We start from the raw sequence: 14,064 nt of genomic DNA on the forward strand, positions 1-14,064 counted from the left end.
TCTTCTTCTTCTTAATTGGCGCGATAACCGCTTACGTGATTTTGGCCGAGTTTAACAAAGCGCGCCAGTCGTTTCTTTCTTGTGCTAACCGGCGCCAATTGGACACACCAAGTGAAGCCAAGTCCTTCTCCACCTGATCTTTCCAACGCAGAGGAATTTGCTACTAGTCTAGTGAAATTTCCTAGTCGAGCTTTGTTAGAGAAACGGGTGGAGATTGCAGCTTCTAGCCTTTATACATATGTTTTTTGCTACTAGTTGCTGCACTGAAATCATAAAATACATTTTCTCTTAGTGTTACCAAAAAAGAACACATCGTATTTTCCGTCATGACCATATAGTAGATATTTAGGTATACTCATATGTAAGTAGAAATGTATGAAAGTATGAATTCATATCTACTTCAAAATTTAAATAAGATACGCTCTATTTGGCAAAAATCAATGTTGTTATTAAATTTTTTCTCACACCGTCTGTCGAAAACTTGGCACGAATATTCAAAGAACGGATAACACAGTCCTGCGAGGGTGAGTTTCTAGAATGGCTGTACTTGTTTCTTGTAGTTTTTTATGCGCTGAAAACGAATCTGACCTTCAAAATGCTCCATCACGTCAGGATTTTTGGTAAATGAAGCCTAAAAGGTCAAAAAATGGCCATTTTAGCCATTTTTGATAATTTTTTTTGGGATAGAAAAATTTTTTTTTAATTTTCGACGAAAAGGTCGCATAGTACAGCTCTTTAGCGTTAAAACAAATTTTTTAAAAATATTGTACGATTTTTTAAAAAAAAGTTATGACATTTTGAAATTAACAGTTTCAGTTACGTATACGTTGGGTATAACGTCTATTGGCGTTTTAAAAATATTGTACGATTTTTTAAAAAAAAGTTATGACATTTTGAAATTAACAGTTTCAGTTACGTATACGTTGGGTATAACGTCTATTGGCGTTTTAAAAATATTGTACGATTTTTTAAAAAAAAGTTATGACATTTTGAAATTAACAGTTTCAGTTACGTATACGTTGGGTATAACGTCTATTGGCGTTTTAAAAATATTGTACGATTTTTTAAAAAAAAGTTATGACATTTTGAAATTAACAGTTTCAGTTACGTATACGTTGGGTATAACGTCTATTGGCGTAACTGAAACTGTTAATTTCAAAATGTCATAACTTTTTTTTTAAAAATCGTACAATATTTTTAAAAAATGGGTTTTAAAGCTAAAGAGTTGTACTATGCGACCTTTTCGTCGAAAATTGAAAAAAAAAATTTTCTATCCCAAAAAAAATTATCAAAAATGGCTAAAATGGCCATTTTTTGACCTTTTAGGCTTCATTTACCAAAAATCCTGACGTGATGGAGCATTTTGAAGGTCAGATTCGTTTTCAGCGCATAAAAAACTACAAGAAACAAGTACAGCCATTCTACTGAACTGAAAAAAGTTAAATTTCGCAGGCCTGTGTAATTTATATTATTAAATCTACGAAGGCTATGAATTTGTCTATACTAACAAAGTAAAGTAAATTATCTGGACACGATTAATGCTAAATCTTTGCCTTTTGACCTTAACTATTTTCTGCATATAGTGAAATTATCGCTTGAAAGATGATTCACCATAACAAACCGCAAAATGGGTTTCACCCTTTGTATTGAACTCATTTTGTGACCTCTCAATCGAGTACTTATTAAGCTTATAAAGCATTATTTTAGAACAAACGTAATATTTATCTAACTTTTGTCAAGATCAATACAAAAGTAATGAGTCACATTTTTCTTTTCTCCAACTCATTCCTCCAATCAGAACGTAATCAATTAAAACTTTTTAAACACAAAATTCCCCCCATTGGCTAGTATAAGTGTAGTATAAACTTGAAGTGTCCGTATGGAAAATTTCTATAGTAGACGAGTACTGTAGAAGCGAACCGTTATAAAAATTTTCCATTGGCAATGCTATGCACACATGTACATACATACATACATACGTATTACATTCATTTGAAACATTCATGCCGCTCTTCCTAACCAACTGCAAGGCGTTTGCGCCAGCGCGCTCTCATTTCGTCATAGGAGAAATCAACAGTTGAGACAGGTTATATGTATTATACAGATAGTGGATGAGTAGGATCATATAAGTATATGTATGTATGTATATATAATGATATGTGTGCACCCATTCGTACGTAGTGAGGAAGCGCAGAATAGTAAGAAGAAGAACAACATTTACACAAGAAATGAAAAGTACAAGGTCAGAAAGGTATTGTATATTTTTATTATTTGTATAGTGATATTAGAATGGTGAGGCTAAGAGAATAGCAAAAACTGCTTAACCAGATAACAAAACTAAATATTTATTGTATGTATGAAATATATAACTTTCACATCTTATAAAAAGCATAAATATACTAAAAATTATTTAAAAATAAATACATTTTAATTGTGTTATTAATAGACTTTTATCCCGTTCCATTTGCTATGTACATATAGCATTTTAAACTATTTTAATTGTATGAACATACATTTTTTCATATAACTAGCCGAAGTATTAGTGAAAAGATCTTTCTACTAATAAACCAATTTTCAATTTCCAAATAATTTATTCATGTTTGCATTTCTAGTTTCATAAACATTTCCTCAGCACAATCTTCTTTTTAAGCTCATCTACCTCAGCACTATTCTCAGAATTTTTTAAGTACTTGTTTCCTAAACTGGTTTCTGTCTCTTCTTTCTTTTTAATTTTTCGCTTTTGTGTTATTTTTTATTATCTTGCAAAATTCAAAACGAATGCATCTATCACTATGTTAACTTTCAATTATTGATTAATTGATTATACAAATCACGTGAATATATACACACATACATACATATATTAGATCTTCTGCTATTTGTCAAAGTTAGCAAAAAAAAAACATATATTTTACTATTGAAATTCATATTCCTAGTAAACTTGTATGTACGAGTAAATCGGTTCGAACCCACCTTCTTTTATGTTCTTAATCATAACGAAAACCTTCTGTATGCCAACAACAAGAATAATAACATTCCATTTCGACGCTCACACACACCTTTGTCTCCTAAAGGGCATGCCCCACTCCGCGCAGCTGCACCAGTTACCATTTCGCTCTCACTCTCCAAATAGGACGTTGGCGCAAACTTCGTGACGGCTTCACTTGAATTCGCTAATATCATACTTTTACATACATACAGAGCCTTCAACATAGCAAGAGAAAAAACATGTACATCTGTTAATACTTACGAACCCTGCAGCGTAATTTTTTGGTTTGAAACAAGCCCAAATTTTCGTACTTGATTTCATACAATGGGGAACTCTAAATGCCGACTGTGTGGAATTTATTAATCAATCGCTACTCCCTTGTTTTTACGATGAAATGAAACGCTAGCTGTAAAAATCTGATTTGTAAAAATGATGCAGCCGCGAGAATCATTCGTATGTATTAATCTCGGACGTCCAATATCCTTCGATTTTATTGACTGTTTTATTTGTGTATGCTATATGACTGAGCCATGTTATTCTGTGCTGTTGATCCTTTAAATAAAAAATTTAATTAATTAAAAAAAAACGACTAATTCCTTTATAAGCACGCAGCTTTTCTTTTATGCCATTTAAAAAACGTATAGGGGCATCTATTAGCCCTATCTCTCTTACTAAGAGAAAGTATTTATCATCGCCACGTTAAATTGAAAACCTAAAGCCAGTTTGTAGATTATGACGATTTCTTGCAGTCAGTGGTAGTACTATTTAAATTACCACTTCAATTGCCACTATCATTCCTAATTCTCTTCACTGGAATGCCTTCTTATCGCGCAATTAAAATATTTCACAATTTTTCTTATCATTACTTTAACCAAATGCTATTGTTAGATGCAAAAAACTTACTCAAATACTCTGAACTTATTTGAATACTTGCGAAATTAACGGTTTCAATTTATAAAGCTTTTGCCGAGATCCCTAAAAAAACGTTTTTTTATTTTTTGTAAATCCATTGAATGACATATCGACGAATTCACCGCCTTACTAAATTCTAGTTGCTTAAGCCAGAATTATGTACGATTCATACCAGATGCTATGGCTTTCAGCGTCTTACTCAGCCAACAAATCTTATAATGGTGAATTTGAGAACGTCAAAATGCCGCGAAAAAATGGCTTGGACTCTCAGCCTAAGCTCTAGTTGGATTCTAGATGAATCACCACTTCAACCAAACAGTCAGTCATCAGCTTAATTTGTTTCTTTGCATTCACATAACAATTCTTTAAAAATCAGATTTTCCGATTTTACATAAGAAAACAAGTTGTGTAGTAAAAATTAGTTTCCCTACTTTGGAACATTCCTGCTGGGTACACGCAAAGAGGGCACATTTGGCGCGCTCAATACCATTGCAAAGTGTTTTATCTGTGAGTTGTCGGACCAGACATCTACGAGCACAACTCCGTGCCTACGTATATGCATACATTTGGTATGTGTTTCGGTTATCACGCACTAGCAGCGTGATTTCATTGTCGAAGTCCATGCGCGTCGTAGTAAGTAGATATGTACAGTAAATGCATAAATGTATGCCGACAGGTATGTGGTGATGTATGTGTGTACGTATTGGAATTGGGGGGAAAAACAGCTGATGCTGTTGTTAATATTACTTTTGCTGAGACTGTGGATGTTACTGTTGTTGTTTGGCCTAATGAAATGGTGATGCTGTGAATGTGCCAAAGAAACGGTTGACGCGTGATTATAATCAGTGTTGACACTACAATTATTTTTTCCTACAGGCCGCGACAGCTGCTAGCACGTTAACATTTGGATCAGTTTTGACTATTCCCCCCCCCATGGAAAAAAATTTCGTGAATTTGTTATATGAAAAAAATGTACATCACTGTCAAGTTAAAAAATTATAAAAAATCTACGGGATTTTGTAGCAACTTAAAATTTGCATTTTATTGCACAAAAAATTTAATAGGCTATAAAAAGGATGCCAATTATTATTCTAGAAATTATAATTAAAAGTTGGAATGGGGATGTAAAGTTTGTGGACTTTTTCCAATTCTTCTATAAAATTTGATAATTGAAATTATATGGTTTTTTTAGGCAATGAGTTATACTTTTATGTAAAAATAATGAAAATTCAAAAAAAAAAACGAGAACTAGAAAAAGAGTCAAAACTTGTCAAAATGTTGTGCCTAAATAAACAGAACTCTAACGATTGCAAAATCAATTTTCTGTTTTTTGGTCGGTCTCACGCTGAAGCAGATGGGTAAAGCGGAATATTAGATTTAGGAAATTTAACAGCATTTTGATTCATACATTATTTTAGTAAATATACTATTTCTAAAGGTTTATATTACATAATATAAAGCTTGCGTAATATAAAGGCATGCAAAGTATTTTTATTTCCAAACACTACTAAAACCTACCAAAACTCATGCTAACATATGTAGCAAGAGGGGAAAATCTAACAAAAACGTCAACACTGACAACATTAGCAGTATGTTAAAAACAAAACAAAAAAACAGCAGTAGCAAGAAGGCACAGATGTTACTGCTGACATGTGTTAGGTTGATGTTTGTGTTGGTGATTTGACGCGGCTGATGATGCTGACCACGTTGTTGGAGTGTGCTGCCCATAGGTATGCACATACATATGTATGTATTTATGTACCATATAAGATTAATGGTTAACTGCAAGCTGGTTATGTTATTGGCCTTAGCAACGAAAGATCGCGAATATGAAGTCTGGAGAAAGGAAATTGTCTTAGATGATGAACTGCATAAGCTTGTATGTACATACTTGCACATATATACATATGTATGTATAATTAAACGTACATATGCGTGCGTTAAATTGTTTAAAAAAAATTCCTGCGAGAAATATAAAAATGTTGAAATTATTTACCTGCCCCCAAGCACCAGACCCCAAAAACTAAACAAATATAAAAGCGCCTACAAGCAACAACTACTCACCTTCTGCGTCAAAAGTTTAATATTCCAAGCAAACTGTAGGGGCATACATACGTAAATATAACTCCGCTATTACTTACAATTCTCATTAAATTATTATATGTAAATATTTTTTGTAACAAACAACGATCATAACGTGATTTTCTTAATTTACCAACAATGTATATTAGTACATTTTTTAGTATGTACTCATATGTACACTGAAGAGCAAAACTGTAACAAAATGTAATACTTTCTATTTCAACACATTTTTTTTTAGACATGTTTTAACAAATCAAATATGTTTTTTGCATAACTTTATTGGCATGTATGTACTCTCTCTCTCAAACCGGTTTGGTGTCAATGCAACAACAACAACACTAGTAGCAAGCAATAATGCAAATAAAGACAAATGTTGCAGTTTTGCACTCAACCCATTTTTTATTTTTTACAATAAATAAAATAAATATTAATAAGATGTCCAATATCCTTTGGATTTTTTCAGCTCGTGGATACGATTGGGCATACTTCGTGTATACCTCAAGACAAAGTCAGTCGGAATAGCATCCCATACATCGCGTGTTCGCTCCCACAGCTCATTAACTCCACTGGGCGGACTTGAATATTCGGCAAGCTTCGATTTTACATGACTCCATAAATTTTCGATTGGGTTGATGTCCGGTGATTGTGGAGGCCACTTCAAGTTACGAAATTTTTGGCGTTGCATCCAATTTCGTACAACATGTGCGGTGTGCTTAGGGTCATTGTCTTGCTGAAAAATTACTTTTTCAGCAGCAAGACCCATACTTTCCACTACACCCGGCAGATTTTGTTGCAATATGGCCAGGTATTCCTCTTTCCGCATTATACCGTCTATTCGTACTAAAGGACCCACACCATTTTTGGAAATGCAGCCCCACACCATAATGGAGCCACCACCATGTTTTACTGTCTCCTTGATGTGATGTGGCTGGACTGCATTTGGGTCTTTAACCCAATACCAGGCCCGATCATCTGACTGAAATCGATTGATTTTGGTTTCATCAGACCAAATAACCTGCAATCGTTTTGAAATTTTATGAAAAAAGGTCTTTTATAATCCATTTATAAAGACGTACCTGATCCCAATCTTCAACTGTCCAGCTTTGGTGAGCCGCAACAAAATCCCGCCTCAACCGCACATGTCTTTTTGTCAGCATTGGCTTGGTTTTCTTCTCCGCTGCCTTTAGCCCCAGTTTTGACAGGCTGCGCCTGACTGTCCACTGACTGGCATCAATATCCAGCATCTTTAGTGCTTCTTTGGGAGTGACCGCCTTGCTGCTTGTTACCAAATTTGCCAGATGGCGGGCATCGCGGTCGCTTATCTTCCTTGGCCGGCCTCCTTTGTTACTGGGAACAGCGTCTGGTACATTTTTCCGCAGCCTTTGCACAGCCATGTGGCTCACTTCGAATTTTTTAGCTATTTTTCTTATAGACTCGCCCTTCTTCAGCAAATCAATTATTTGGCGTTGTACTTCCCGATTTAACATTTTGTCTTATTCACGGTCACGTTTATAATAATTAAAAATCCACCAAATATATAATTACGAGAAAAATAACGGAAAATTTGAAAATTAAGAGTGAGTGCAAAACTGTAACATTTGTCTTTATTTGCATTATTGACATTGACACCAAACCGGTTTGAGAGAGAGAGTACATACATGCCAATAAAGTTATGCAAAAAAAATATTTGATTTGTTAAAACATGTCTAAAAAAAAATGTGTTGAAATAGAAAGTATTACATTTTGTTACAGTTTTGCTCTTCAGTGTATGTACATACATATGTTCTTACTCTGTTGCCCTCATGTGCCGATGATCTCAAGCGTTGCGATGGAAGAGATGTAGTGCATAAATACTTGTGTATATCTACACATACCTCACACATATGCAAACATATACCTAGTAAAATTGCAAATGTATGTATATATATATATGTAAGCTGATGCAAACATTCATTAACACACTTTTATTAGGTCGGGTTGTATGTATGTATGTATGTATGTATGCATGTAACGGAATCTTTGAGCTTAATTTTCACTGGCTTCTAAAAATCTGATCGACTTGAAGTTTTGCACACCTATCAAGGACCGATGACAATGCAATAATTTGATAAAAGTTTTCCATTATCCTTATTAGGATTGCCAGGATTAATATTTTCTTTTTTTACATGTGGGCAAAAAGTAAGGTGAATTTGGTTGTAAAATGAAAAAATCTTTTGTTATTCTTGTAAATCAGTTTCTCAGGCTCCCTCCACGAAATAAGTTCTTCATCCCGATTACTTCTTTATCACGGCCGATAACTGCATAGCTTTAGACTCACAGTCGATAAGAAAGGAATTAAATATAACACGAATATATCGAATCATTTATTCACTGACTGCAATGATAACAATAATTTTCATTCATAATAAACAAAAAATAGTTTAAAGAAACTAAAAAACACGCTTTTTTGCTAATCGAACTAAAAAGTAGAAAATAAAAAATAGTTTAAAAAAACTAAAAAACACGCTTTTTTGCTAATCGAACTAAAAAGTAGAAAATAAAAAATAGTTTAAAAAAACTAAAAAACACGCTTTTTTGCTAATCGAACTAAAAAGTAGAAAATAAAAAATAGTTTAAAAAAACTAAAAAACACGCTTTTATTGCTAATCGAACTAAAAAGTAGAAAATAAAAAATAGTTTAAAAAAACTAAAAAACACGCTTTTATTGCTAATCGAACTAAAAAGTAGAAAATAAATTTTAATGACAAAGAGACCTATAATGAAGTAATAGCAAATCGAACGATCAGTCATAGTCAACTACCTCAGAACAGAATTATAACAAAAATTAAGATACAAATAGAGTAATTCAAATTAAAGTTAAAAGCGTGGGATGCATTTTGCTTCACTTTCATAACCTTCTGTACATAGGTAGTTGCCAATAGAATGATTGTAATATTTACTATATCAAGCATCCCACGCTTTTAACTCTAATTTGAATTACTCTATTTGTATCTTAATTTTTGTTATAATTCTGTTCTGAGGTAGTTGACTATGACTGATCGTTCGATTTGCTATTACTTCATTATAGGTCTCTTTGTCATTAAAATTTATTTTCTACTTTTTAGTTCGATTAGCAATAAAAGCGTGTTTTTTAGTTTTTTTAAACTATTTTTTATTTTTATATGACCTTCTCTCAACTTACCTCATCGAAGCGGTGAATGATCACACAAGCTACGTGTTCTGACATACTTAGGTGTGTACATGTGTACCTGAAGTCCGGTCGCTTTTTGGGTTCATGCTGCGTAGTCGGCGAGTGTGAGAGTTGCCCAATAGCCAACAAACTAAAAGCAAATATTCACTTGAATGGGAAACTTTAACAGACTTGTGCATGCAAAAACAACAAAAGCAGTTTAAAAAAAGAACGGAAAATTATGTTTTGATTGAACCGCTTCTGTTAAGGGGTTACCTCCAGTTGTATCACAAAGAAGTTTTCTTCAAATAAAAAAAAAAATTGTATGAAACATTGAATATTATTATAAAAATGATTTATTTTCGAAAAGTGAGGCTATATGAAAAAAAATATAATATGTAAAAAAAGTATAAAATATGGGCGGTCAAAGTGACCTCCGTCGGATAAAGATATTTTGCAAATCAGATTCGTCCTAAATCCAAAAATTAAATGGATTTACCTTTATTAAAAAATTGTCTAGTTATTAGTAGTAAAAGGATTTAGTGGCCTATTAAAGTTAAAAGTTTGGTTTTCATCAAAGAAAGGAGATTTTTCTGCTTTTTAAAAAAATGTTTGCATAGAATAAGTGCTTTGAGTAATCATTAATTTTAAGATTATCGTATATATATTATATTGAGAAAGCATAATCAATTTAAAAATAATCTGCTTCAAGTATAGTTTAAAATCTTATAAAATGCCTCTATGGAAAAAGTGTTGAAAATTCCAAATTAGAAGACACATTTTCGACATTTCACAAACTTTATACATTTACACACTTTTTTGAAAAGACATGTTCTAAAAAAATTCAAAAACTCAATACGCGATTTAGCAGCTGAGGATGCCCCCTTAAGCTACGAACAAGAGAAGTTAGTCTATCGATTGGAGAAAAAACTTAGTTCGAAAATCTTATAAAGTGAAGGAGGAAAATTCCAAAATAGCCCAGAAATAGTGTGGCCGCGCCGTTAAAAAAAATGTATCGTAAAAAAACGAAAAATTGATAAAAGATATTACTTAATTTTTGTTCAGTACCAAAGTAATTTTTTTACTGTCCAGCAGGCCTATGGTTGTCGTCTTCACACATTAGTTCACTTCATGGTAGTTATCAAGAAGCTATTTCAGGAAATTCCTGCCGAAGCTGGAGTTATAAGCTGCTTGAGCTATTCAACAACGGCGTTGGCTTCTTTTCTGGCCTTACCCAAGTGGATGGCAATCACAGAGCTTTCCGCAATAAGTAACTCTGTGTATAGCCTCATCACCCAGGGGCAGAGAGGTGTTTTTTATAGTAGTTCTTTAGTTCTTCTTAAAAATGTCAGCTTATAGTATATTATTTTTATTTTCAATAAAGAAAAACAAAAAAGCATTAATAAAATAAATAAATATAAAATACGAAATAAAAATAAAAATATTACAATAATTTAGAAGAAAACTAATAAAATTAACAAAAAATGATTTTTGGCTCTTTTCAATGATATTATCATGTTTTTTATTATTGTTGAAAATGCAGAAAAATGTTTTGCATGTCGATGTACTTTACATTCACTTCTTTGGGCTTACATTACAATCATTTTCTTTGAGCTTATTTGACCCAAAAATGCTTCAATATTTGCATCAAATTTTAAAATGACGGCCGCCGTTACCGAATGGGTTAGTGTGTGACTACCATTCGAGAATGCGTAGGATTGAATCTCCGTGCATGAACACCAAATAACAGAAAAAGTGTTTCCTCATAGCAGTCGCCTCTCGGCAGGCAATGGCAAAACCCCTCCGAGTGTATTTCTGCCATGTAAAAGTTTCTCATAAAAACCACGTGCCCTTTGAGGATCCCTTGAAGAAATTCTCCAGCCTAGATCGCTTTTCTCTCCTCCACTACATCAATAACACTGGATGGCTGTATACGGTTTTCTCTTCCATAAATTTTTTTTCGCAGGTAGTGGTCCACATTATGGACCTAACCTACCTACCTTCTTGCCTACCTACCACTTGCCGTTCGGAGTCGGCTTAAAATTATAGGTCCCTTCATTTATGGAACAACATCAAGGCGCACACCACAAATAGGAAGAGGAGCTCGACCAAACACATAACAGAAGTGTACGCGCCAATTATTTACTTTTTTTTTAATAAAAAAGAAACTATAAGAATTTAAAATTTTTGCGCTTTGAAATGTATTAACCCTTAACGGCCGAAAGGCCCCGCTACAGGGACATGAAAAGAATCCAGTTTTAATTTCATTTATTTATCATCGCTGTAGTTTTCTTTAACAAATATTGCAACTTTGTACATCCATGGGTTGTTGATCATACACTGGCAGTATATTGAATTCATATCTAAATAAATCAGTTTAAATGTTTAGTTTAAGTTTTCATCCTCATAAACGTTTTAGAATTTCACCTAATTTTCCGTCGTCTTATGGGCGAGTATTACAAAAACAGCTCTCTGCCTTTAAGGGTTAAAATTTATACTACGAAAAAAATGTAAGCACCTCACAAGTAAAGTACTTTTCCCCTTTCAGCGAAAAAACATGTTATTCTTGCACTCAAAACGGGGTAATTGAGAGCGAGAATTGGAATACATTGCATCGCAATATGCGACAAATGTGAGTACTTGCAAAATATTTGCTCTTTTAAGACAAAAACAAAGGTTATAGTTTTACTTGCATAAGAAAAATCAGCTGTTTGTTTGCGCTTTTTGTTTTTAACTGACCAATTATTTTAATAAGCAAAAATTGCGAGTATTTTCTTTTTTTTTTTGCAACACTTTAGTCATTTTATTCTCTTTTAAGAGTAAATGTTTCGTGCATTGTCTAACTCTTCGGCCAGTCAGTGTACAAGAAAGAACCCATGGTGTGAGTATAGTACTTACTACATATTATACATATTCAATATATATTATATATATTGTACTATATATTATACATATGTATATAATAATATTTGTATGTAATATCATAGTCATTGCTTTTAGAAAAAAATCTTTTCTTTGATGTTTAACAGCCATAATTGGCATAGAACCCGGAACCAATCGATTGCTAGTAGTTTACTCTAAACTATACAGCACGGAGGTAGCCTATTTATGTATATACATATCTACATAAGTGGCTCGCAAACTACACTAGTTGACAGCTTTTAAACCTAATGAGTTCGCTTATAAGGCATAGCAAACATGATTTTCTTGGGAACAAGAAAATCCGGACCTATTTAACGAAAATCTGTCCATAATGTTCATTGGGCAACTTTACATATTTGCGCTTATGTGCTTTGTGCATGTCACAGACACTAAACAATTTCTTTGTATCTACGCCACAGTATAATAGCAAAAAAAATCATTCAAAATATTCAACGTAAAGCCAAATGAAAAGCAGTGAAGTGCGGCAGTGAAAGAGTAACAAAACCGTCCGAATTATAATAAACGTATGAAACTGCTTGGGAATAGGGGCACGGCAACGCCAGAGTTTCGCACATAAAAAAGCAAGCATATGACAATTTTTTGAAAATTATTTACCTTCATACAGGCATACACTCATATGAGCTTACGAGTGGAGTAGTAGTAAATGTGGGTACAGCAAAAATGAAGTTAGCAAGCGAGTAAAACTCATGTACAACCGTCTACAACGTATGTCAAATATACAATCTGGTGCAAAACTTAAGCAACTTTTTCCGCTATATCTACGTTGTTTTAGTTATTGACTAAAAATATATTATAAATATAAATAAAATTGAGTGATTTTGCTTGGAAATTGTTTAAAGGAAAAAAAACAACAAAAAATTAAAAATGTCTGTAAAATACTTAAGCAATTTTTTTGTTAAAAAAATTCTCGTGCTATACGTATCTTCTTAAGATTTATTGTAGTCAGACTGGAAATACTTACATATACATTTGAATATTAGCCCGGTCTGGCTAGAATCGTTTGACTTTGGACGTGCATTTAACATATTTCTAATACAGCTAAAAACTTGAGCTTCCAGTTAGTTTCCTAAAATTTAATTTTTTATCGATTTATGGATATAACGTTTTAAAAAGGATCCTCGAACAGGACGGAAAAAGGCCAGACCCAAACCTTAAAACCTTCGGTGGGTTAAATGCTTGGAAAATTTTTGATTGCCGATAGTTGAATGCACGACTAGAGTAATAGAATGGAATAGATAGATTTGACGTTTTCACTTCGACCTCATAGCCATTTATGCCCTCTGGAGTATCCGGGGATTGGTGGCAGAAACGACAAGATTAAGTTCGTTTCCACGACAGTCGGTTCTACGTTACCGAAACGACCGTATTTATATTCGGCCAAGGACTGTCACTCCAGCAGCATTACTCCGTATGTAAGTATGGGGAATGTTTATGCTACTACAACAACAACAACAAGATTAAGTTGAGCATATCCCAATACTGTGCAGATAGCTGCGAATTATGCAATGGCCTGCTTATCCTTAGGGAGGGTTATGAGTTTCCTAAACCACTTTTGATTGTACTTCGCCTCACGTAGCCCCATAATTTGGTGCCAGCTAACATCTCTCATCCTTAGCTCTTCACTCCTAAGCTTCACCTTAAGGGGGTAGTATGGTTAATTCGGTGTAAAACAAGCATATTTTTCGAAATTTTTTTTGTCGACACAGTTGATTTATTCAAAATTTTAAAGTTACTTCATTATAAAGTCATATTTAAAGAATATTGTGTGAAATTTTCATTGATTTTTATGAAGAAATGAGTTGGTGGCAGCGAATCTTCGCGGACGTCTCATAAAAAAGTTTTATTGCGGTGTCCCTCAGAACTCATTACTGGATCAACTAAAATCAAAAAACCAAATTGATTTCATCAGCTATATTAATAAAGTTTTGCAGGTAACAACGTCGAATTTTTTTTTTTTTTTTTTTAATTT

The sequence above is a fragment of the Anastrepha ludens genome, chromosome 5, assembly GCF_028408465.1.
Source record: "Anastrepha ludens isolate Willacy chromosome 5, idAnaLude1.1, whole genome shotgun sequence".
In the NCBI taxonomy this organism is placed as follows: Eukaryota; Metazoa; Arthropoda; class Insecta; order Diptera; family Tephritidae; genus Anastrepha; species Anastrepha ludens.